The following is a 25,737-nucleotide window of genomic DNA, read 5'->3' on the forward strand; positions in this document are numbered from 1 at the left end:
ATCTTTTGTGCAGAGCCATTCAACTCTGCCCATCTTCCATGCCAAACATGGCACACTCTAACGCAGCATGACATTCAGCCAAAAGGCCCTCCAGGTAACAACACCTACCTGCTTTATAAGGCAATTTACTGGCCCTTTAGGATTTCATCTTCCATACAAAGAAGTCCATCCAACTGCTTTTTTTTCCCCTAAAAATATGCAATGTTCTCCCTAAGAGGAATTCTGTAGAATATAAATTTCTCTATTTATTTTAGTAGAAGAGTCACTTTCCCTGATTCAGCAATCCAAATAGCCTATAACTACACAGTAAGAAATGCTAAGAAATGTGACAGTCCACAAACATATCTATCAACTCCCTGGAGAGTTCTCTCCTAGAATGAATTCCAGAAAATTCTAATTTCAAAGTCTAAATTGCCACAAATGTTTTGGTCTATGTAGAAGACCTGATTTTAAGTAGATACCCTTGATTGAAAATGACCTTTTATCACCCACCATCATTCCCCCACTCTACTCTCCAAGAATACACACTATTTTTTAGAAGAAAAGTCTCAGAAGTTTGTATATCTCATAAGTTCATATCAATGGGACCCAAACCTTTAAAAGCAGCAGATTCATCCAGTGAAATAACTTGTTCAAAGATCCTCTCTTCTTGTAACAGACCATACCAAAGAAAAGTTGAACTTGCAAATATGGGTGTTAAAGGTGTAACTACATATGTAAGATGTAACTGACAAAATTGAGCACTGGATTATGAATCTAAGAAGGACCTTGGTGGAGTAATGAGGGGTAGGGGTTAAGGGGGGTGTAAGTTGGGTGGAAATGACGCCCGTTTGATTTTCTAGTTGTGCATTATGACACCATGTTAACTTGGCAAAAGAAAAAAGACTTAAGCTACTCAGAGTCACAGATTCAGGTGTGACTACAGCTCTGTCTCTAACCGTTTAGCACTGACAAGATATGGCATCTTTTCAGCTTCAACTTTCTCATCTGTCAAAAAGGGATAACAAATTCTGCCTCAGAGCTTGTCAGCATTGCGTTTTGTTTTGTTTTTTTTTTTTGCGGTACGCAGGCCTCTCACTGTTGTGGCCTCTCCTGTTGCGGAGCACAGGCTCCAGACGCGCAGGCTCAGCGGCCATGGCTCACGGGCCCAGCCGCTCCGTGGCATGTGGGATCTTCCCGGACCGGGGCACGAACCCGTGTCCCCTGCATCGGCAGGCGGACTCTCAACCACTGCGCCACCAGGGAAGCCCAGCATTGTTTATTTGAGAGTTTTACACATGGAAAGACATCCTCAAGAGAGCACCATTGGATTTTCATAGATGCAGAAAGTGAGCCTCTTTCTCCTCCTCTCAATTCAGGGTGTCTCTCTGCCAGCCCCCCAAATCACTCAACACTCTTTTTTTTTTTTTTTTTTTTTTTTTAAGATTTGCCAAGATCAGCATACGTGGGAGGCACAGCCATCTTCTGCTCAGAAGCGGTGGCAGTGGGCTCAGCGGCGGCTACGGCGGGGGCTGCAGCGTGAGGAACAGAGCCAGCGGCGGGGCCACTCAACACTCTTAACAACGTTCCATGGAAATTACTTTGATGCAATATTTCTCTAAAATGTCCTGGGTTAGCTCCAGGGCTCCACGCTGACCTTCACAAGCCCTGGGCACTTTTGTCCCCATGGGTTCCTTCCTCTGTAAAAGTATATTGAAAAGTATGTTTTATGAATGTATATGCATAAAGATGAGTACCATCCAGGCTTGATCCATTTTTATATATTCATCATTATAATACTCATTTTTCTTCAGAATTTTGAAAGAAATTAAAACATTTTTGAGGGCTCCTGAAAGTATCTTGGGCCCTAGGCATCCTCAATGCCTTCTGAGCCTAGTAGAGAAGGCAGTCCCAGTTTGCATCCTGCTCCTGTCTGAGGCTCCAACTGTTCATTTCTGGTACATTTTCTCAAATATTTAAGGGCAATTCTCAGTTGTGTCTCTTCTTTTTCTCTTTGTTCTACACATTAATTTTCTCTAATCTCTCTTCCCAGACTCAATCCTCTTACCCTTTTATCATCTTGGTTGCCCTCTTCGGGTTCCTTTGGCTTCTAGCCAAGGTATTGATGTTTCTCTCTGGTAAGTGTAAAATTATATATGATACCCTGGGCCACTTGATGTAGGCCATATTGAATAAAATGATTTATTTCCTCTTCAGACATGTGAAACTCTACTTTTTGAACTGTTTGAAATGCATTTGCACATTTTAATTCTTATTTGATTTTAGTGGCTGTCAGGGCATATTTAATTTCTTCTGAACTCTTATCCTCAGATTTTACTGCTTTCCAAATGTCATTGTTTCATTTGTTCCTTTTTTGACTTCATACACAGAATATTCCCAAATCAATAATAAATCAAACACTTAGCCATGGAGACTCAGCATACCATCACCTGTCTCCAAAGTGTAGCCATTAAAGGAAAGGAGCAACCCTAGGGAGGCAGATTTTACTAGGGCTTACGACAGAATGGCACACGAAATATGACACAATTCGCCTTTCGTTGGTACTTGGTGATCACTTAACTTAAAACATTGACTTTACATTTATCTAAAAGTCATTTGTACTAGTTTTTATTTTATTTTATTAACTAGTTTATATTTTTACGTTATTTCTAGTTTTAAATTCTAGATGTTTAAAAAGAAATGGCTTCTCTTTTTTTCCTCCACAGTTTTACTAATGAGCATTGGATCCAAGTTTTCCAAAAATTAATATAATACATTTTTATTTATACTCTGCTATAGTCTAAAGAAAAGATTTAAGAAGCCTATAAAGATGCATACAGTATGCATAAAATAAAAAATTTTTAAATAAATTTTTTAAAAAATAAATTTTAAAAAAATTAAGGAAAAACTCAAAGAGAAAGTAAAGATAAGGAAATAAGTTGGAAAAAGATATGTAAGGTAATGTATGCCATGTGTGCACACATTCTGACCAGGAACAGGTCACCGATTTGACTCTAAGCTCAGTTTTGAATACTAGGAAGGGCAGACAACCTATGCCTCATTTTCCCCACCAAAAACTGATAAAAAAAATATTTACCAGATACTTACCTAAGATAAAGAGAAATAATATCAAATAATTCTTTATATGACTGTGACTCCTTTAAAGAGAAGACAAAGCATCATACCATAAAGCTTACCTCTGCCCCATCCCCCTCAGACCTCCCATCTGCCATGTCTGATTTCTCAGTAACATAGGAAGATTGTCAATTATCTACAGCCAGAAATTCTCATCTGCTTTTTAAAAATCATCAGGGCCACCAAGTTCTCCTCTGGCGAACTAGGGCATACTATTTCACAGACTACATGTTAGAAATAAAAAATTTGGAAAATACAGAACAAATATAAAGAATATACAAAAGAGTATAAGATGAATTTTAATCACAAAGAGATAATACCTCTTAATACTTTGTTCTTTTCCAGTTTTATCGTTTTAAGGACAAATTCCTAAAAGTGGAATTCCTGCATCAAAAGATAACGATTATCTTTAAAATATAATTTGCCAAATTACCCTCCAATCTGTAATATATGTGGATGGCCATTTCAGTATATCCTTGCTAGATTCATGCAGCTCAGTTTTTTTCTTTATAACATGAATATATTAATATCACCTAACAAGAACCCTATTACCTCTCAGGGATGCTATAAATATTAAATGAGTTAGCAATATGTGAAGTACTTAGAGCAATTCCATGCACATTCTTGCTATTATTATTTGCAAATTTTGTAGATTAAAATAGTGTCTCATTTTCTTTCATATTTATTTATTAGTAATATGGAATGCATTTTCATACATTTATTGTACATTTTTGTTTCTACTTTCACTAATTGTCTATTCAGATTTTTAGCACAACTTTCTAATGGTTGCATGATTAGTCTTACTCATTTTATGTTCTTTGTATACTAAGGATATTAACCCTTTAACTGACATATATTGTTTCAAATATTTCTCTCTGTTCTCATTTAAAATTTTTCACATTCCTTTCTTTACATGCAGATGTTTAAATTTTTTTATCAAGTCAAATAACCAATCTCTTTGTGTTTTTTTCTTTTATATTTAGGAAGTATATTATTTTCCTGTGGTTCCTGTAACGAGTTGCCACAAACTGGGTGGCTTAAAAATAACAAATTTATTCTGGTACAGTTCTAGAGGCTCGAAGTCCAAATCAACGTGTCAGTATGGTTGGTTCCTTCTGAAGACTCTGAGGATAAATTGAGTCGGTCCCCATAGCTTCTGGTGATTGCCTACAACCCGTGGCATTCCTTGGCATTCCTTGGCTTGTAGATACGGAATTCTCATCTCTGCTTTCATCTCCACATGGTCTTCTCCCAGCTATGTCCATGTCTGTGTCCAAATTTTCCTCTTCTTATAAAGACACCAGTCGTATTGGATTTAGGGCCTATCTTAATCCAACATGACTTCATCTTACCTTGATAATATCTGCAAAGGCCTTGTTTGCCAATATGGTCACATATCCAGATTCTGGGTAGACATGAATTTTTGCAGAACACTATTCAACCCAGCACAGAAAGTAATTTTGTAACCCAAGGTCACAAAAATATCACCTATCTGTTCTTTTTTTAATTTTAAGCAGTGTGTTTATTTATTTGTTTTTATTTTTGGCTGTGTTGGGTCTTTGTTGCTGCGCTAGGGCTTTCTCTAGTGTGGCGAGCAGGGGCTACTGTTCGTTGCAGTGTGCAGGCTTCTCATTGTGGTGGCTTCTCTTGTTGCAGAGCACGGGCTCTAGGCACACGGGCTTCAGTAGTTGCAGCACGTGGGCTCAGTAGTTGCGTCACACTAGCTTAGTTGCTTCATGCTATGTGGGATCTTCCTGGACCAGGGACTGAACCCGTGTCCCCTGCATTGGCGGGCGCATTATTAACCACTGCACCACCAGGGAAGTCCCTCACCTATATGTTCTATGTATGTATGTATGTACTTACTTTTACGTTGTTCTTTAATCCATCTGGATCTCCACTGCTTTCTGATGCAATGAGTTATAATCATTTAGGTTGGGGTATATTACCTTGAAATTTAAGAGTCTTTCCATTTCTTTCAAGTGGTAATGAAACAGTAAGGTACCAAATGAACCATTTAAGTAAAAACTCAGCAGTTTCACACACAGAGAGAAATAAGAAAAATGTAAAAGGACAACTTAATGACCCAGAACTTGCCTAAGAAATACCATGTTTGATTTCCATCGCCCATTGCCTAATAAATACTCCTCACTCTTGGAAATCTCAATACTTATAATTCTTACCTCTTCCTCCAAGGATAAGATTTTCACAGTTTTATATGGATGAAATCACACACTGATTTATCAAGAGGTTCTCAGCTGAACAGAAGAGATTTATAGTACAAGAAACCCGTCGGCATTTTTTTGCCTTTGATGACTTCACGTGATGGCTCTCATGTCACATCTTCCCTCAGATCCAACTTTCAGGCACATGGACACTCCACTCAGCGCTCTGGCTTTATTCATTGCCATACTGTCCCTCCTCATCCTGTAGAGGTTATACTGGCAGGACTCTTTGTCTCCACGTATTTTCCTGTAATTCACATTCAATTCTTCCATTTTACTAGCATTCAATAGGTTTCCTCCTTGGGTTACCTTGCTGACTGTGCTGTTATAGTCTGGAATCTATTGTGCTTTGATTCTCCACGATAGTAAAGAACATGTATATTTTAGCCTCTAAGACTATGATCCTCTCTATCCCACCTGAAACGTCTCTGCATAGGCTTGTATGCTAATTTATCAAGTACCAGTTATTTTTTTCTGGACACCTGTGTACTTCTACTAAAGATTCTGGGTGGTTGTATATCCCACTAAAAATTATTGTATCAAAGAAATTTCATCCACTGCAATATTTTCTGAATTGTATAAGTGCCACTTTTAAGAACAGATTTAAGCTGGTCTTCAAATTGATATATACATTTAATATGAATCTACTTAACAGTGAAATTGGAAAAGATGATTTTCAATCAGTTGCTAAATATACTTGAGTGAAAATATTCCTTCTGGATCTGGACTTCTGGGTGCTGGGAAGACATAGAACTTAATAGGCTAACATTAAATTAAGTAAATATTAAAACAATACAATAAAAACCATTTTTGGCAGAACGAATCACCTTTATCAATAGCTTTTATCCCTTATATAACAAAATTTAGAATGTTAAGTAGCTAAGTAATATTAGGACAAATGGACATTAGAACTCTTTGGGTGTACATTATTTTATATATGAACACGTATATTTATATATTTTTTATATATATAAACATTGTTATCTCTAGACATAAAGTACACAAAAGTATGCCAGGCCTCATTCTCAACTGTGTTTCTGCGAGGTCACCAGGAAAGCTGTCCCTAGATATAAATATTATGATAAGCTTTTTGAGCTCCCCTGAGTTTTTCTACATCATTGTCATCACGAACATACAGTTAGGAGATCTACTAGGGGCTTCCTTTGAAACAAGCCTTTACTGGACCACAACTATGGATGCTGAAAGAGAACTTTAGCTCTGAAAGAGACAGTATGTCCTGAATATTTAGTCTAGCAATATTAATAAATTTCTAAAAGTTTCTGACCTGTAATCAGGTTGCTGTGAAGGTCAGGTTACCATCACGATCCATCTATTCTATTCATCCAACAAATAATGATTGAGCACCTACTATGTGTCAGGCCCAGTTCTAGGCATTAATGAACAAAATAGAAAATGATTCCCTGCCCTTATGGAATTTACTGTATAGTAGATCCTCTTTAACCCAAACTGCCAGTTTCATAACCTCCTAAGTCTAATGTTCTGAAAGGGATTTCAGGAATAGCAAAAATAAATGGACTTTTTATTGAGATCTACTAAGAATGACATTTTTGTTACACTGGAATAGATATGAGATCCTACTTGAGAGAAGAAATAGGGCCCATATCAATATTTTAACAACAGTGAAAAACTATTATAAGGTAGGGTGTTACTGCCACTGGGGTGAAATGAATGTATATAAATACTTTGTTAGTTCAAAGAAGGAAGTCTTGGCCAGTTGGACCCACTTTAGTAGTTGGACGAAGACAGTTCATTAATGCGGAAGCTTAAAAGCAGCAATACATGGCACGAATTAGCTGGCTCCAGATTTCACTTTCTTGAAATTCTAGACTCTGGATAAGAACAGCGCCAAACCAAATACTGTGTTCATTTGGTCCTTTAATCTTTTTGTCCAACAGTGGAATGCTAAATGACAGGAGAAAGCTTCTTCATAAACAATAATGATTTGTGTCTGATGTCAGCTGCAAAGTCATCTAGAAACAATCCCTTGCCATGGCCTTGCACAGCTGAGCAGCTGCCATTTCCCTGGCCCAGCTTTTATTGTTGCAGAGCTGGACGACGCAAACAATGGTCCTGCACCTGCCAGCGTGATGGTGGTGCCATCATCCCAGCCAGGAGGAACGGGGCCATGAAACACAGACACACGCCCTTACTAGCTCAGCTGCTCTCCCTGGAGCTGCCCTCCTGCCAGACCAACGGCCAGTCCCATTTGCCTCACAACTGTGGTATGGACACAAAGAGCATCACAAGGGACAGACAGACCTTCCGGAGAGACACAAAATAAACTGGGTCAATCAGACAGTTTCATTAACTTCCCATGGGAGAAAAAGTGTAACCTGAGTGTTAGAGAGCATCGTGCGTGGGAATCCCTAAACCAAATGCCCGTTCTCTTTGTTTTCATCTGTCATTTCCCCTTGTCAACACAATCGTGCTGAGATGTAGCCTGTTTACCGTATCCAGGGAAGGGAGATAAGAGTCTTCAATGATGGTTCATATCTCCTCCATGACTTTCTCCTCCCTGGTGATTTTATTGACATCAGGGTGCAGGCACCAGTCGTCTTGAGATGACTGAACCCAAACCATAACTTCAATTTAGAATCCTGGAACTTTGGTGCTGGAAGTAACCATTGAAATTATCCCGTCTACTCCGCAAGTTTTTTTTGAAACTTTTACTGGAGTATAGTTGATTTAAAATGTTGTGTTAGTTTCAGGTGTACAGCAAAGTGAATTGGTTATACATATACACATGTCCATTCTTTTTTAGATTCTTTTCCCGTATAGGCCATTACAGAGTACTGAGTAGAGTTCCCTGTGCTATACAGTAGGTCCTTATTAATTACCTATTTTATATATAGTAGTGTGTATATGTCAGTCCCAATCAATTTATCCCTCTCCCCACCCCTTACCCCCTGGTAACCATAAGTTTGTTTTCTACATCTGTAACTCTATTTTCTGTTTTGTAGGTAAGTTCATTTTTACCCTTTTTTAAGAGTCCACATATAAGCAATATCATATGATGTTTGTCTTTCTCTGTCTGACTTACTTCACTCAGTATGACAATCTCTAGGTCCTGAAGCTCTGAGATGTGAACGACCTTTCAAGTTTATACAAAGAAGGGGCTAGTAAAAATTGAGATTATACCCAGGACCCTTGACGCCCAATCTATGCTCTCTCCACCCCTCCAGGTTATCTCTGATGTCTCTCATGATAGCTCATCCCCTCCCCTTATTTTGATGTCTACAGTCACTCTGTATTCCAGGGGGTCTTAATTTTCACAGTCTTTGTAATAGCTTCCTGGCTGATATCCCACCTGCTCTCCTCAAATTCATTCTAAGGTAACAGCTGCAGATTACATCTTAAAATTTTTTTAAAGAGCTTTATTTTTTTGTCATTCTTCTAACTCAGAAAACTTTAATGGTTTCTAACTGCCTCAAATCTGGTCAAAAGTGGATCCAACCCTCCGTGCCTGACTGCCTCCAATTCCCTGTCCTCAGAACGCTGCCCACTCTTTTCCACTGACTGCTCCTTCTGTTTGGAAAGACCACCCCATTTCTGCCTGGTAATATTTTCCCCAGCCTTTAAGGCTCAAATCAGCTGTCACCTTCTCCATGAAGCCATCTCTTATCCCCCAAATTGGCTGTGACCTCCTCCTTCTATGTTCTCCCATCTCATTTGATTTTCTCTCTCATACAGCCTCCAATTCCACAGTGTAGTTACTAGTGTATGTATTTTACCCCTTCAAGTAGACTTTAAATTTCCCCATGCCCGAGATTGTTTCCTATACAGTCTAGTACCCTGCCCCCAACGGTACCTAATAGAGTGCCTTGAATATGGCGGTTGCTCAACTGAATGTCATACTATTTGAGCAAAATCTGACAACAATATAGTCTCTTAGCTTAGAAAGTTCATTTTGACTTTGAAAGTTGTATATATAGCAACACAATATCTAGGAATTGGGAACCAAAACCCAGGAAAGTGGGATTTTTTTCTCTCTCATTTAAAAATATTTTTTGGCAAGCAGCATCTTTAAAAATTTTAATTGCAGTAAAATACACACTAACATTTTTTACAATCTTAAATTTACTATCATAAATTTACTATCTTAACCATTTTTAAGTATACAGTTCATTAGTATTAAGTACATTCAGATTGTTGCCATACAATCATCACCATCCATCTCCAGAACTCTTTACATTTTGCAAAACTGAAACTCTATACCCATCAAACAATACTCCCCTCATCCCTCTTCCTTCAGGCCCTGGAACCACCATTCTATTGATACTTTCTGTCTTTATGAATTTGGTTACTCTAGGAACCTCATATAAATGGAATCATACAGTATTTGTCTTTTTATGATTGGCTAATTTCACTTTGTATCATGTCCCCAAGGTTCATCCATGTGGTAGCATATATCAGAATTCCTTCCTTTTTAAGGCTGAATAATGTTCTTTTGTATTATGCCACATTCTCTTTAATCCAGTTATCCATCCATGGACATTTGGGTTGCCTCCATCTTTTGACCATTGTGAATAGTGCTTCTATGGGGGCTTCCCTGGTGGCGCAGTGGTTGAGAGTCCGCCTGCCGATGCAGGGGACACGGGTTCGTACCCTGGTCCGGGAAGATCCCACATGCCGCGGAGCAGCTGGGCCCGTGAGCCATGGCCGCTGATCCTGCGCATCCGGAGCCTGTGCTCCGCAACGGGAGAGGCCACAACAGTGGCCCGCATACCGCAAAAAATAAATAAATAAATAGTGCTTTTATGAACATGGGTGTACAAATATCTCTTCAAGACCCCGCTTTCAATTCTTTTGAGTATATACCTGAAATGGAATTGCTGGATCATATGGTAATTCGATTTTTAATGGCATACTGTTTTCCACAGCATTTGCACCATTTTGTATTCGAAAGTGAGATTCTTTTCAAACTTTTTTCTGAAAGTCTAAGATGTAACAGAATACCTGAAGTAAAATATAATGGAAACTGCAGCTCTGAGATCCAAGCTGCTTCAGTCAGATGAATCACAGCTGGTGTCTGGAAGCCAATTCAATGTGAAGAATAGCCCTGGAGTTCCTGAGCCTGGCTGTGCATCAGAATCTTCCCACCAGATATCCTGAGCTAGAACCTCTAGGAACCTGCAATTTCACAGAGCTCCTCCCTTGGCTATATGGCCTGGGTGTATGTGAAGAGTCTTTTCATGAACTATGAGTATGTCCACGCGCTTGTCTTGGTGCTTATGGCACTTGGGCTGGGGGAGAGGAACAACCGGTTAGTATTTATTTTAAAATACCTTGTCTCAATAAATTCACATTCATGATGATACCTTGGGACAGGACCCCCGCACGTGTTCAGTTAACTCCAGCATTGGGGGTGTACAGAGAAGCTGGAGCCACAGAGATGAACTATGGGGCCAGACCAAGCAGGGAGGAAGTGGGAGAACATTAGAGGGGTGTCCAGGAAATCAGTGGCTGTGGATTTGATCGGCTGTACACACGGTGGTCAGAGGATGATAGAAGAAAGACTGAAACACAGGATGCAAGAGTAGGCAGGACTCGGAAACCAGGTAGCTGGGAAAGCAATTGGCATCAGGGAATTCCATCAGTAGGGGACAGGGGCAAGATAAAATAGAGGGCAGGGAAGAAAGATCCTAGTCCTAGAGGGACTGAGGTATTTGGAAGTTCACAAAATGAAGAAGCCAGGCATAATGGAACAACCGTAAAACGAGAACCAGGCTAACACTGAAACAGACATCCCCATTTCTTCCATTTGTCATCCTTTTGTCCATGCAGTGACAATTGCCATACACCAACTTGGTGCTTGGCAATATGATTCTGGGTTCAGAGTCCTCTTCTGGAATCCTCCAGTTCCTTTTATTTAAGGTAAAGAATGATCCAGAGCGCCCCCCACACAGAATATTGTTACTAACACATGTAAACTGATTGATGCTCTTAGTTTAAGTAGTGTTTGTGTATTTTCCTAGGAGTCCGGGTCTGTGAATAAAAAGTGGGCATTCTTTCATTAGGTATTTCAACAATACCATCAAAAGGGGCATTTCAGCCGGTCAACATTGATTTTGATTTCTAACTTTGCCAGTACTCTTTTGTTTGTTTCAGGCAACAACTGCTCAGCCAGTAGACTTTTTTCCCTAATGTTCGTGTGTGTGTGTGTGTGTGTGTGTGTGTGTGTGTGTGTGTGTGTGTAAACTTCTCTCCCCTGTGCCCCTGCTTTATGGACTTTCATTGCTCACTAAATTAATGTATGAACAGGAGTAGGAAAAATAACAAAACTAAAATTAGTTATGTTTCCTACTTTTTAGCAGCAGTGATATGATTTACTACAGGAGGAAATTGGAACTGTGAACTAAAATTAAACTTTTGAATTATCTGAAGATTTCACTCATCCTTGTGATTCCTAACCCCAGGGAAGAACTCTGTGAGCTGGGGAAAAGTTGCATGCAAAACATAGACCAGTTTCAAATGCTTCCTGCCAAATCTGAACAAGCATAAATTGTGTTTATTTCTCGAACATTTAGGTTGGCAATCTTAATTTAAAATATGCTGCCCATAATTTCATCACTTATGTAGTCGTTAATTAAACTGGTAATGGTATCAAAACAAAACTGAGTTTCAATTTAGTTTTACAAATATATTTTTCATCGCCCGAAACTGTTTTACAGCTAAGTATAAATACAGAGCATTCTTTGAATAGATAATTATCATTCCCTAAATTAAGCGAATGTTTGAGTATTCCTTCAGTCTTCTGATGGCACACTATTTCTGACTTTAACTGATAAGAGGATGACTTACCTGCCCCTTGCTAAGTGACTTACTGATAACTTTCACTGCATCCATTATTCCTTCTGCAACTGTGCTCTTTTTGTTTCTTGATTTGTACTATCTTCATGACATCTCAGTTGTTAAGTAGGTGTTTAGGGTTATCACCTCTGAGAGTTTCTGTGGAAGACATTCAATACATTGGAAGTAGAGAGAGAATGACTTATTCTGCTCTAATCTTTGTAACCTTATGCAAACATTTAATATCAAAATTCAACCTAGATGCTTTACAATGGAAAAATTCCATATAAGTATTATGAGGGATACATCTTTCTAGTTCTAGTTCATTGTTTTCCAAAGTTGTTCTAAGTATCCCAAGCCTGTAGGATACTTCGCAAAAGAAAAGTGGTTCTGAGATCAGAAAACGGTGCATTGTATTCTCATCACTGGAGATGTCCAAGGAGCGTTAGTATTTTACAGACAGAGTAGACTTGCTGTAAAGTAACTTGTATAACTTATTCAAGTTTTTCCCACAGTTACTCAGAAAAACTTTTCCTCCCCGATGGAAATAGTATTCCAAGAAACACATTTCAAGAAACACTGCTTTTTTTTTTTCAATGTTTAAAGCACGTTTACCAGTATCTGTGTAATTACTATATGTTAAAAATAGAGCACAAAAAAGAGCTCCCTTCCGACGAGCAAATTATGTGCTAACTTTAAAATACAATGTAGATTCCCCATTAAATGGCATATTCTTCCATTCAGAAAACTTTCTTGTTGATATCTAACAAATAATGCCAGATGGTTAAAATTCACGTGTTGAGAAAAAGTGCAACAATGAAATGTTCCCCAGGCTTTTAGCATTTTCAATAAGTTATAAATCAAATTTATACTTCCTTAAAATTACTATTAGTTTCTTGTTGAAAGGACTAGTGTCCCTAGGGGTGTGAGGGTTAATATTTCTTCCCTCAATGAGCTGGCACCATTTTAAATTCTATTTCTTCCTAAAGATCATCCTTCTTGCCAGATACATACTTATGTATGTATACATAAGTATGTATACTTTAGTTATACATACTTATAACTAAAAAATGACAGTTGTTCCTTGCTCTCTTTTGACTTTTCCTTAAACTGATATTATGTTTCAGCAAAAATTTACTGTTTTCCTCTTACATAGGTCAGTTCTTACTTTACATGGGATTGACATTTTCAGAGGCCTTTGGGATATTAGAGGAAATAGTAGCATGGGATAAGCATCAGCATCCCGCATTCCTGTCCCATTTTTGCTTTGTGAGTAAACAAGTCCGTGAGTCTCTCACCAAGTTTTCACATTGCAAGAACTGACACAATGAGAAGCAGATGGACTTAAAAATATCTGGCCCTAAGAGGCACAGGAAAAGATGCTCAAAATCCCTAATAATTAGAGAAATGCAAATCAAAACTACCATGAGGTATCACCTCACACCCGTCAGAAGGGCCATCATCAAAAAAATCTACAAACAATAAATGCTGGAGAGGGTGTGGAGAAAAAGGAACCCTCTTGTACTGTTGGTGGGAATGTAAATTGATGCAGCCACTATGGAGAACAGTATGGAGGTTCCTTAAAAAACTAAAAACAGAACTACCATATGCCCCAGCAATCCCACTACTGGGCATGTACCCAGAGAAAGCCATAATTCAAAAAGACACATGCACCCCAATGTTCATTGCAGCACTATTTACAATAGCCAGGACATGGAAGCTACCTAAATGTCCTTCAACAGACGAATGGATAAAGAAGATGTGGTACATATACATATATACAATGGAATATTATTCAGCCATAAAAAGGAACGAAATTGGGCCATTTGCAGAGATGTGGATGGACCTAGAGACTGTCTTACAGAGTGAAGTAAGTCAGAAAGAGAAAAACAAATATTGTATATTAATGCATATATGTGGAATCTAGAAAAATGGTACACATGAACCAGTTTGCAAGGCAGAAATAGAGACACAGATGTAGAGAACAAACATATGAACACCAAGTGGAGAAAGGAGGGGTGGGATGATTTGGGAGATTGGGATTGACATATATACATTAATATGTATAAAATAAATAACTAATGAGAACCTACTGTATAGCACAGGGAACTCCACTTCGTTCTACAGTGGAAACTAAGACAACATTGTAAAACAACTATACCACCCCCCTAAAAAATAAATAAGTAAATAAAAATACCTGGCCCTAAATAGGGGGCTTCGGAAACAGATTAATGTCAAATGTAAGAGCTGGAAGTAACCCCAAAAATCATCCAATTCGGGAGTTTTCCTGGAGAGTTTGGAAGCAAACAAACCAGCAAACAAACAAGGTTTAAGGGTTCAGCACACAAAGATTTAGATTCAGTTGATCTAGGGTCAAGTCTAACATCTGGGATTTAATATTTTTAAAAATATTACTGGGTATATACTCAGAGAAAACCGTAATTCCAAAAGACACATGCACCCCAATGTTCATTGCAGCACTATTTACAATAGCCAGGTCATGGAAACAACCTAAATGTCCATCAACAGAAGAATGGATAAAGAAGATGTGATACATATATCTGATGGAATATTACTCAGCCATTAAAAGGAACAAAATTGGGTCATTTGTAGAGATGTGGATAGACCTAGAGACTGTCATACAGAGTGAAGTAAGTCAGAAAGAGAAAAACAAATATCGTATATTAACGCATATATGTGGAATCTGAAAAAATTGGTATAGATGATCTTATTTACAAAGCAGAAATAGAACCACAGGCATAGAGAAAAAACGTATGGATACCAAGGGGGAAAGGGGGGGGTTGGGATGAATTGGGATTGACATATATACACTATTGATACTATGTATAAAAATAGATAACTAATGAGAACCTACTGTATAGCACAGGAAACTCTACTCAGTGCTCTGCAGTGACCTAAATGGGAAGGAACTCCAGAAAAGAGGGGATATATGTGTACATATAGCTGATTCACTTTGGGGTACAGCAGAAACTAACACAACATTCTAAAGCAACTATACTCCAATAAAAATTTTTTTAAAAATCTCTAGTGGGGAGGAAAGATCTCAAGTGCCGACAGGGTTGAGGACAACTAGTCTTCTCACAAACTTCCTCATTTTATGAGTGAGGAAACTCTTGAGCAGTTAAGTGATTTACTTGCTTACTGTGCAAAATTAATTAGTTCGTTCAAATCAATAAACAGATCTTCTGATTCTTAACCAGTGCCCTTTCACCATGTAGACTGCCTCCCCAGGCCTCTCTCCTTGGCTGTGTGACCTGGGCAAGTCACACGACCTCTCTGTTACCTTGTCAATCATACTTGACAAGGGTCATTTTAGGATCAAACAATCAATGGAAAACATGCCTGTGCAAGCTTAGATGGCATTGCTAATTCACTGTCAATGACCCAGATCACTTTGTTCATTTGCACTAATTAATAGGCTGTTTCCCATAAGCTTTCACTTGAAAGTGTTTTCCTCAATTTTTATTTGAAATCTAAGACCACCTCTTGGCATGTTATTCACTCCCAGGCTCAGTGTCTTTCCTGAATCCACTGAGTGGCTTTTACGCATCTGTCCCAACATCCAACCCACTATGGGACACAAAACCTTTTTAATGGTTTTTCCAAAAGAAAACAGAAATAGGAATCCTTAAATAAGTGTGCTAGCTCCATGCCCTGGGCCACGACAGTGCTTTGAGACACTACAAAATAAGAAGCAAAAGCAAGTGAAGAGAAAGTACTTTCTCCACATCATCCCCCAGGGACGCAGCCAGCAGACTCGTTCCCTTTGGGATGGCCCACCTGCCCCCTTCACCAGCTGCATCCCTGACCTTCTGAGCCCCACCTCACACAGCAGGTTCTCCCCGCTGCTAGCTGCTGCACCACTCCTCAGAGCCTCCATCGTCAGTGGGTCTGCCTCCCCTTGAGAAAAAAGCTGCAGAAGAGGATGGAGGAAGGCCTCCCTTGGATAGGATTGGATGCCAGGGCTGCCAATGTTTCCTCAGAGCAGATGAACTGGCCTGCATCCATGCTGGAACTACAAGTGGTTCTTGGAGCGCTCTTTAGAATCTTGACATCTTTGGAAGCCAGTGGGGATGGATGGGTAGTTCAGCAGGTGGCTACTACTCTAAGCTCCCACCTACTACCCTGGAAAAATGCAGAAAGTATCCCTGACAAATCCTAACTGACCTCTGGGTACACAGAGCCGGAGACTGCTGTTATTTCTAGGCCATCAGGACTTGATGCTCCACTGGGAACTGCAGGGCAGCCTGCCTGTTCCTCATTACCATGAATAATCGAAAGTTGGAAGTATGTCAGAGGGCTTCTGTGGACCTTGCTTTTCACCTACCATAAAGTGATGGCAGTTGGTAGAAAAATGATTTCATGTAAGGTCCCTAGAACGTGCCGATCTAAGCAGCTAACATCAGCCCCTCTAAATCAATCATGCCATGGTTTCAGCCTCATTACTGGAATTGGTTTTCAGGCTAAAGTCAGTAAATACCAGAAAGTAAGTTTTATTGCAAAACAGATTGCAGTTCCAGTAAAGATGCCGTGTGTGAACAGAAAAGTGCTGGTTACAGATGCCCATCAGGCTGGATCCTAAGTAGTATATATGACAAACCGAAGGGGGAGGGCACCCACAAGCGGCAAGGACAGATGCTCCTAGCAAGGCATCACAAATCAAAATCAAACCTAAATGTTCACAAGGGGTATGCTGAGACTGGTTGGAATGAAATCAGACAGACTGGATTTTAAAAACTGCTTTAGTTGACAGTAGTCTCCAGAAAAACAAAAGACAAAGAAAACGGGCTCCATTTTAATTCAGTGCCTGTTGGAAAGCCTTCATCTACAACTCTATGCCTTGGCTAGAGCAGGTACCCAGTGATGTGAGCTACACAAATCCTACAGACATGAAGAGGAAAGTGCACGTTTCAAAGAGCGTTCTATCAGCCTTGTGGCTCAGTTTGTGCCTCCAAACTACGGGGGAGAAAGACCTGTGACCAGCAGGGGGAAAAGGTGGTTATTTTGCTCTGGGAAATGGAATCAAGTTTCCCAGACTTCCGTCTGGTGTCTTTATGCCAAACAAATATCACTTGCTGAGAGTCTGATATGTTCACCATTTATTCCCTATTTCTTTTCTCGGATGGGGGAAGGTAATGATCTCTTTGAACCTAATAATCTTTTAGGCCTTTTACCATCAGGCTGTAAGCCTCTTTGAGAGGGTACCGTATCTCTTTCCTAGCATACGTAATAGGTGTTCAGTAAATAACTGCATATTCCTGTTAGGTGTATGTCTTATGCAATGGCCTTGCCGATGAGGCCACTGTCAACCAATGGATCTTTTCGATCTGTGCCTTTGTATTCTGGACACTTTCCTATCCATACGGACAGACTTCATTTCTTTCTTACTTCATCCTCCTCTTCTCCCTCCCAGCCCCTCCCCACCTCCATCCCCCAGTACAGTGTGTGGGTCCAGGTCTGGCTGCTTTGAGGAGAATTATCTTCTACCTCACTGATATGATTTCAGAGCTAGTGATGAAGACGTATGTAGCTAACTTTTTTTTTTTTTTTTGCGGTACGCGGGCCTCTCACTGTTGTGGCCTCTCCCGTTGCGGAGCACAGGCTCCGGACGCGCAGGCTCAGCGGCCATGGCTCACGGGCCTAGCCGCTCCGTGGCATGTGGGATCTTCCCGGACCGGGGCACGAACCCATGTCCCCTGCATCAGCAGGCGGACTCTCAACCACTGTGCCACCAGGGAAGCCTGACAACTTTTTTTGAACTTAAAAAATATATAATCCCTGTGCCTTCCTCCTGAATTATTTCATTAAAAAATTAAAGTTTTTTATAAATGAACCTCAGGTGTACTGAATTGGGTTGATCCAAATTCTTAGTTTGAAACGCATTTGTCACTATCGGCTCCTGCACAGTCTCATTTTAATGCCTTTGTTTATTTATCCAATAACAGAGTGAGCCCTTGTGAGCACACAGCCCTACACAAACCCTGGAACACTGCTAATGACTTAGACCAACCCGCGTGCTCCAGCCCCTGGCTCCAATGCATAGGAGCTACTGTCCTGAAGTTTGTCATTATCTGTCATCCCCAGGCCTTTTATCATGCATATGCCTAAAGGATATATTGTTTAAGTTTAGTTGCTTTTTGGAAAGGATATCCTGTCTTCTGATGTCCTCTAGCACTTGCCTTTGTCACTCAACGCTGTCTTCATAGGATTCACTCCTGAATCTCCTTTTACGATAAAATAGATTTATCGTTAAATAAAAAAAAATCTTTTCTTCTCATTTGTATTGGAGTATAGTTGATTTACAGTGTCATTTTAGTTTCTGCTGCACAGCTAAGTGAATCCGTTATACATATATGTATATCCACTCTTTTTTAGATTCTTTTCCCATGGAGATCATTACAAGAGTATTGAAAAGAGTTCCCTGTGCTATACAGTAGTCCTTATTAGTTATCTGTTTTATATATAATAGTGTGTATATGTAAAAATTCTTACATATTCTCCCTGTGAATGGTATGGCCCTGAATTTGGGTTATGTTAAATGAAAGGACCTCTTCTGTAGAATAACATCTAGAGTAAAACATCAGATGTTGTGTCATTTATTCTCAGTAACTTCAAGTAAGGCTAATTCAAGAGTAACTGACATGTTATGTCCATCTATGCGTCGTGTTGTTATTCCGTAATACTTTCTATCAAGGTTGTTACATGAGGTAAGATACAAAATACATTTTTACATCAATATATGATAAAATTACTGCGCATACTTTTTAATATGATGCTCAATATATTCGATTCAAAGAATTCCTCCCTTGAGACTCATATCTGGTCTTTCCAGCTCATGAAAATACATCTCAGAAAGGTATTTCTTTGGGCATTTTTGGCTCATATTAATACAAGAGCAAACACCTCTCAAATTTTTCTAGATAAGTTTTCTAGGCTCCACACTATAATAACTCAGAATTAAACTCCCTGGGCTCTTTGGGGGCTGCTCACAGGATCTAAGTCTTTGAATCTTGTGAGACTTGGCCATGAATAATCTAACGGATCCTTTCGCTCAGTAGTTACCCAACTCACACTGAACTGCAGCGTCAAATCCAATGTGATCACAGAGATCCACCCGGCAGGCCCGGGGGAAGCTGGTCAGCGCTTCATTTTCCAGCTGGATCCTCACGCATCACATCCCTCCTGCCAGGCAATTTGCACAGCACCATGGAGTTCTGGTTATTTTTTTTAAAGCCTTTTGGATATCCTCAGGAGCTGCTGTGGAAGTTTCAGCAGCACAGGAGATGAGTCTGAAACGTCAGAAATGAAAAATACAGGATGGGGCTTCCTTGGTGGCACAGTGGTTGAGAGTTCGCCTGCCGGTGCAGGGGACGCGGGTTCGTGCCCCGGTCCGGGAAGATCCCACATGCCGCGGAGCGGCTGAGCCATGGCCGCTGAGCCTGCGCATCCGGAGCCTGTGCTCCGCAACGGGAGAGGCCACAACAGTGAGATGCCCGTGTACGGCAAACCCAAAAAACAAAAATACAGGATGAATGACTAGAAAAATCTGGACTCTCGTTCTTGACCTGGTAATAGTGTAGAGGGAATCGTGAAAATGTTAAGCAGGGGCAGTGATCCTAATATAAAAGGAAAGCTTTCTTCTTTATTTCCCATGGCCTTGAAGCTGTGGTTAAGGAACAACTTTGAAATGAATTGCTTTGGTTATATGATTGCATTCTTCTCATGTGTTTGGCCAAGACACTGGCTGGTCATTCAGAGTTCTAGTAGGTGCTGGAGAGGGCACAGAGGAAGGAAGGAAACTAACATTTATTACATGTCCAACACTGTGCTAGACACTTCCCCTTTACAGATGGGGTCACTGGGGCTCAGACAAGTTACCTCATTGCCGTGCTTTATAGTGTCAGAGCCAGGTTGAAGCGCAAAGCCCATATTCTTTCCATAACAGCATTGTCTACTCTTAAGGAATTTTAGAATCTAATTGAAGACAAAGGGAAAAAAAGAAAGAAAGAAGCATGGTATGCTTACTGATGGCTGGAGACGGCATCGGACCAGCATTGTTGTCAGAGTGGTGGAAGAGGGGTAGAATCCTCACTGAGAAGTGCTGATTTGGGTTCAAGTTCAAGCTAGTGAACATCAGGAAACAGAATAGACTTGAGTAGGATGGCTTTGTAAACAATGGATTTTAGAGAAGCTGATCTGATTATGGCAGTCCAAATTTCATAGCTGTAGTCATAGGAATGGAGAGGAAGTATCTCATAAGAGGGTTCTGTTTTTTAATCTCCACAGTTTGGCTAGAACATGTTATATGGTAAATAAGAGTTTATTAAATGCAAGACTGAGATATTGTGAAAGAGGGCATGACATAACTCAATAAAAAAAAATATATATGTAGTCATTCAAAAAGACTGAGAGAATCATTGTGCTGTTGGAATAATTGGGAAAATCATAATACTATCTAACATACAGTGTCAGCTATTAGCCACGTGTGATTCTAAGTCCTTTTATTTACATTAATTAATATTCATAACAGCCCTAAGGGTAGATACTATTAACCATATTTCACAGGTGAGGCACGGGGAAATTATTGTCTTGCTGAGACTGACATAGCAACTGAGTGATAAAGACAGAACCAGGCATTCAGGCTGCAGAGTCTCCATCTGCATAACCTCCATGCATGAGATTTGATACAAGAAGACTAGGGCAGAGATGGTCTCTTCCCCTTCTGACAGGCTTTCAACATAGAAATTCAGAAGGGGGATAGACTTTACTGAAAGGAATAAAATATACAGATGAATTGTAGTTTTACAGATATGCTATATCTGCAATAAAATCGAAATATTCTAGGGGCGTTGTCAAATACTGCATAGCTTCAACCGATGCCCCAGAGCTGGGCACTGGTAGCAGGCAACGCTCGGCACACCAGCTCCCCATGAAGCATAACATCTCTCATTCTTCCCACTGACAAGAGTCCTTACTTAGTTATAGGCTATGAAACACTGGCCACAGTTCTATAAATTTCTTCAAATTGATTTCTAGCTTTGTGTACATGTTTTTCATGCCTGTCTTAGTCAGTTTGGGTTGCAATAAAAATTACCATAGAATGGGTGACTTAAACAACAAACATTTATTTCTCACAATTCTGGAGACTAGGAAGTCCAAGACCAAGGTGCTGGCAGATTCGATGTCTGGTGAGAGCCCTCCTCCTGGTTTGTTGTAACTTCACGTGCAGAAGATATAACTGCTCAGTGAGACAGAGCGAGAGAGAGACAGAGACAGAGAGAATCTCTCTTGTATCTCTTCTTACTCATGAATGATCGTGAGGGCGTCACCTTCATGACCTAATTAACTCCCAAAGGCCTCACCTTCAGATACAGTCACATTAGGGATTAGGGCTTCAGCATACAAATTTGGGGAGCACGAACATTCAGTCCATAGCAACCCCCAACTAAAGTTTAAGACCTTCGAAGACAGAAACTGTTCCTTTGCTCTCGTTGGTATCCTCAGTGCCTATGGCCATCCTGAGCACAGAGTGGGTACTTAATTCTTTTCTGAGCAACTGAACGTTTTTGAAGGATAACCTGAGAAAGACTATTTTCAGTTATGCAACATCAACTCCCCACATGGCAACTCCTTATCCTTTCTGTTCTCATCCACAGTCTGCTGGTTGGAGCAGTCGCAGTTAGGGAGAGAGATATGGGAGAGAAGCCAACTTCTAAAAACTGTAGAGGAGGGAACAGGTTAGAGCCACTGTGGTGCTCCATTGAAATATCGAGCAGAGCTGCAGGGAATTGTTAATAAAAACAAATCTCTCTTACATTGTCATTACTTACATTTGTACCTTACATATTGTCTGCAGCCTCACCTCTTCTTCCCTAGTAGATATATACTGTTTCCCCAGCAGCATTCTTTTCTTTGTCAAAGTTGATTTCCCCTCTCCAGGTGGTCCAAGTGGGGCTGTCAATGACATCTCTTCATCACAGTGAGATGCACTTGACCTATGATGGTTAATCAGACTAGCCACTCGCCCAGCACAGTAATTTCGTGGAATGAAGCAGAGCCAATTACAATCTTCCGTGAGATTTGCTCTAAGGGCACCAGGACATAGAAGGTCTCTCCACCTTGAATCATACGTTGTGAGAATGTAGGCTTATAGATGCCCTCAGCCATCTCTCCACCATATCAAGAGACTCTGCCTGTGGAATGAAGCTATCACACAGAGAAGGCAGAGTTGAGATACAGCAAGAGAGACAGATCCTGATGGCATCCGAGTTCCTGCCTCATGGCAGCGCTCCCCCCCGGACTTCCCAGTTACACGGGCCAGAACTTCCCTTTGCACTCATTCTGTTTGGAGCTGGAGTTCTGTTGCAAATGAAATGAAACACTTGTTGCTAGCACCACCCTTCCCCACCTGATGATTACCAGTCTCTCCTTGTTTCTCCCGGCTCTCTGCTAGCACCTCTTCTGCAAGAGAAACTTCTTTGAGGGTAAAATTACATTTCATACATGTTTTTAGGACCCAGCAACACCTGTAATAATGATAGGCACACTGTGGTAGGTGTTGCTAACTGCAGACATTCTTCTTTATCCAGATCTAACACATTCCATTTTGTGCCAGAGAGTGTGGGTTCTTGAGGTGCTACAGGGAAGGTCTGTTTCCAGCCCTGGGGCTGGGCACTCTGGGGACACTTCCCGTTATGAAACTCCTGACCTTTAGTTCTGACACATTTTTTAAAAATTAGTTATCTCTGTTTTCTTTGCTCTCCCTTTATAGAACTCGTATTTTAAAGATTTGGGGATCTCCTGCATGATCCTCTAATTCTACTGTATTTTCTTTCCTATTGACGTCTTTTTGTTCTACTTTCTGGGGGACTGCCTGAACATCATCTCGTAAGTCTTCTTCTGAGCCTTTCATTTCTGTCGTCACAATTTTAATTTCTAAGAATTCTAGTTAGTTCTCTGAAAGTTCTTTTTATGGCATTTATTCATGCATTGCATGAATCTTATTTTTCTGAGGATACTGGTAGATTTTAGGGAAATTTTATTGGCCTCTGAGTTTCACCTTTCCTCTGAGTTTTATTAACACTTTCACATGGTTTGTTGTGGTTGCTTTTCCCTAAGTTTTGACGATCTGGGGTTATTTGCTCACATTTAAGATGGAGGCTTAGGGTGCTTGGGCAGAGCTACTCAAGCATGAGCTTCTCAAATTCCTTAAGAATAGAAAATGTTGTTATGGAAAGAATATGGGCTTTGCACTTCAACCTGGCTCTGACACTATAAAGCACGGCAATGAGGTAACTTGTCTGAGCCCCAGTGACCCCATCTGTAAAGGGGAAGTGTCTAGCACAGTGTTGGACATGTAATAAATGTTAGTTTCCTTCCTTCCTCTGTGCCCTCTCCAGCACCTACTAGAACTCTGAATGACCAGCCGGTGTCTTGGCCAAGCACATGAGAAGAATGCAATCATATAACCAAAGCAATTCATTTCAAAGTTGTTCCTTAACCACAGCTTCAAGGCCATGGGAAATAAAGAAGAAAGCTTTCCTTTTATATTAGGATCACTGCCCCCGCTTAACACTTTCACGATTCCCACTACACTATTACCAGGTCAAGAACTAGAGTCTGTATTTTTTTAGTCATTCATCTTGTATTTTTTATTTCTGACATTTCAGACTCATCTCCTGTGCTGCTGAAACTTCCACAGCAGCTCCTGAGGATATCCAAAAGGCTTTAAAAAAAATAACCAGAACTCCATGGTGCTGTGCAAATTGCCTGGCAGGAGGGATGTGATGCGTGAGGATCCAGCTGGAAAATGAAGCGCTGACCAGCTTCCCCCGGGCCTGTCGGGTGGATCTCTGTGATCACATTGGATTTGACGCTGCAGCTCAGTGTGAGTTGGGGAACTACTGAGTGAATGCATCCGTTAGATTATTTGTGGCCAAGTCTCACAAGACTCAAAGACTTAGATCCTGTGAGCAGCCCCCAAAGAGCCCAGGGAGTTTAATTCTGAGTTATTATAGTGTGGAGCCTAGAAAACTTATCTAGAAAAATTTGAGAGGTGTTTGCTATTGTTGTCAGAGTGGAGGAAGAGAGGTAGAATCCTTAAGGAGAAATGCTGGTTTGGGTACAAGCTCAAGCTAGTGACCATCAGGAAACAGAATAGAGGCTCGAGTACTACAGCTTTGTGAACAATGGATTTAAGAGAAGCTGATCTGTTTATGTGTCTGTTTTTGTGCCAGTACTATATTGTTTTAATTACTGTAGCTTTTCAGTGTAGTCTGAAGTCAGGGAACATGATACCTCCAGCTTTGTTCTTTTTTCTATAGATTGCCTTGGCTGTTCAAGGTCTTTTATGGTCCCATGTAAATTTTAGCTTTATTTGTTATAATTCAGTGAAAAATGTCAAGGGTATTTTGATAGGGATTGTATTAAATATGTAGATTGGCTTTCGTAGTATAGACAAATTAACAATATTAATTCTTCCAATCCATGAACAAGGGATATTTTTCCATTTATTTGCACTGTCTTGAATTTCCTTTATCAATGTGTTACAGTTTTCAGAGTATAGGTCTTTCACCTACTTGGTTAAGTGTATTCCAAGGTACTTTATTCTTTTTGATGCAATTGTAAATGGGATTGTTTTCTTGACTTCTCTTTCTGATAGTTCATTATTAGTGTATAGAAAAGCAACAGATTTCTGTATATTAACTTTGTATCCTGCAACTTTACTGAATTCATTTGTTGATTCTAATGGTTTTTTTTGGGTCTGTGGAGTGTTTTTTAGGGTTTCATATATATAGTATCATGTTACCTGCAAATAGTGACAGTTTTACTTCCTCCGTTCCAATTTGGACAGCTTTTATTTATTTTTTACATCTGATTGTTGTGGCTAGGACTACCAATACTATGTTAAATAGAAGTGGCGAGAGTGGGCATGCTTGCCTTGTTCTTAATTTTAGAGAAAAAGCTTTTAGCTTTTCATCCAACTGTCCATCAACAGAGAATGAATAAAGAAGATGTGTGTGTGTATATATATGTATATATGTATATATATGTATAATAACCACAGTGGAATACTACTCAGACATAAAGAAGAATGAAATTTGTGTTTTGCAACAATATGGATGGACAGGGAGGGTATTATGCTAAGTAAAATAGTCAAACAGAGAAGGACAAATACTGGATTATATCACATATGTGGAATCTAAAAAATAAAACAAACTAGTGAATACAACAAAAAAGAAACAGACTCACAGATAGAGATAACAAACTAGTGGTTACCAGCGAGGAGAGGAAAGGTGGGGAGTGGCAATATAGGGGTAGAGGATTAAGGGTACAAACTATTTTGTATAAAATAAATAAGCTACAAGGACATATTGTACAACACAGAGAATATAGCCAATATTTTATAATAACTATAAATGGAGTATAACCTTTAAAAATGTGAATCACTATGTTGTACACTTGTAACATATAATATTATACACAACTATACTTCAATTTAAAAAATCCAAAAACATTTTTTAAAGAAAAAAAATTATCTTTTATTTCTAATCATTTTTTGAGTTCT

This window comes from Neophocaena asiaeorientalis, unplaced genomic scaffold, assembly GCF_003031525.2.
Source record: "Neophocaena asiaeorientalis asiaeorientalis breed wild unplaced genomic scaffold, Neophocaena_asiaeorientalis_V1.1 scaffold505, whole genome shotgun sequence".
In the NCBI taxonomy this organism is placed as follows: Eukaryota; Metazoa; Chordata; class Mammalia; order Artiodactyla; family Phocoenidae; genus Neophocaena; species Neophocaena asiaeorientalis.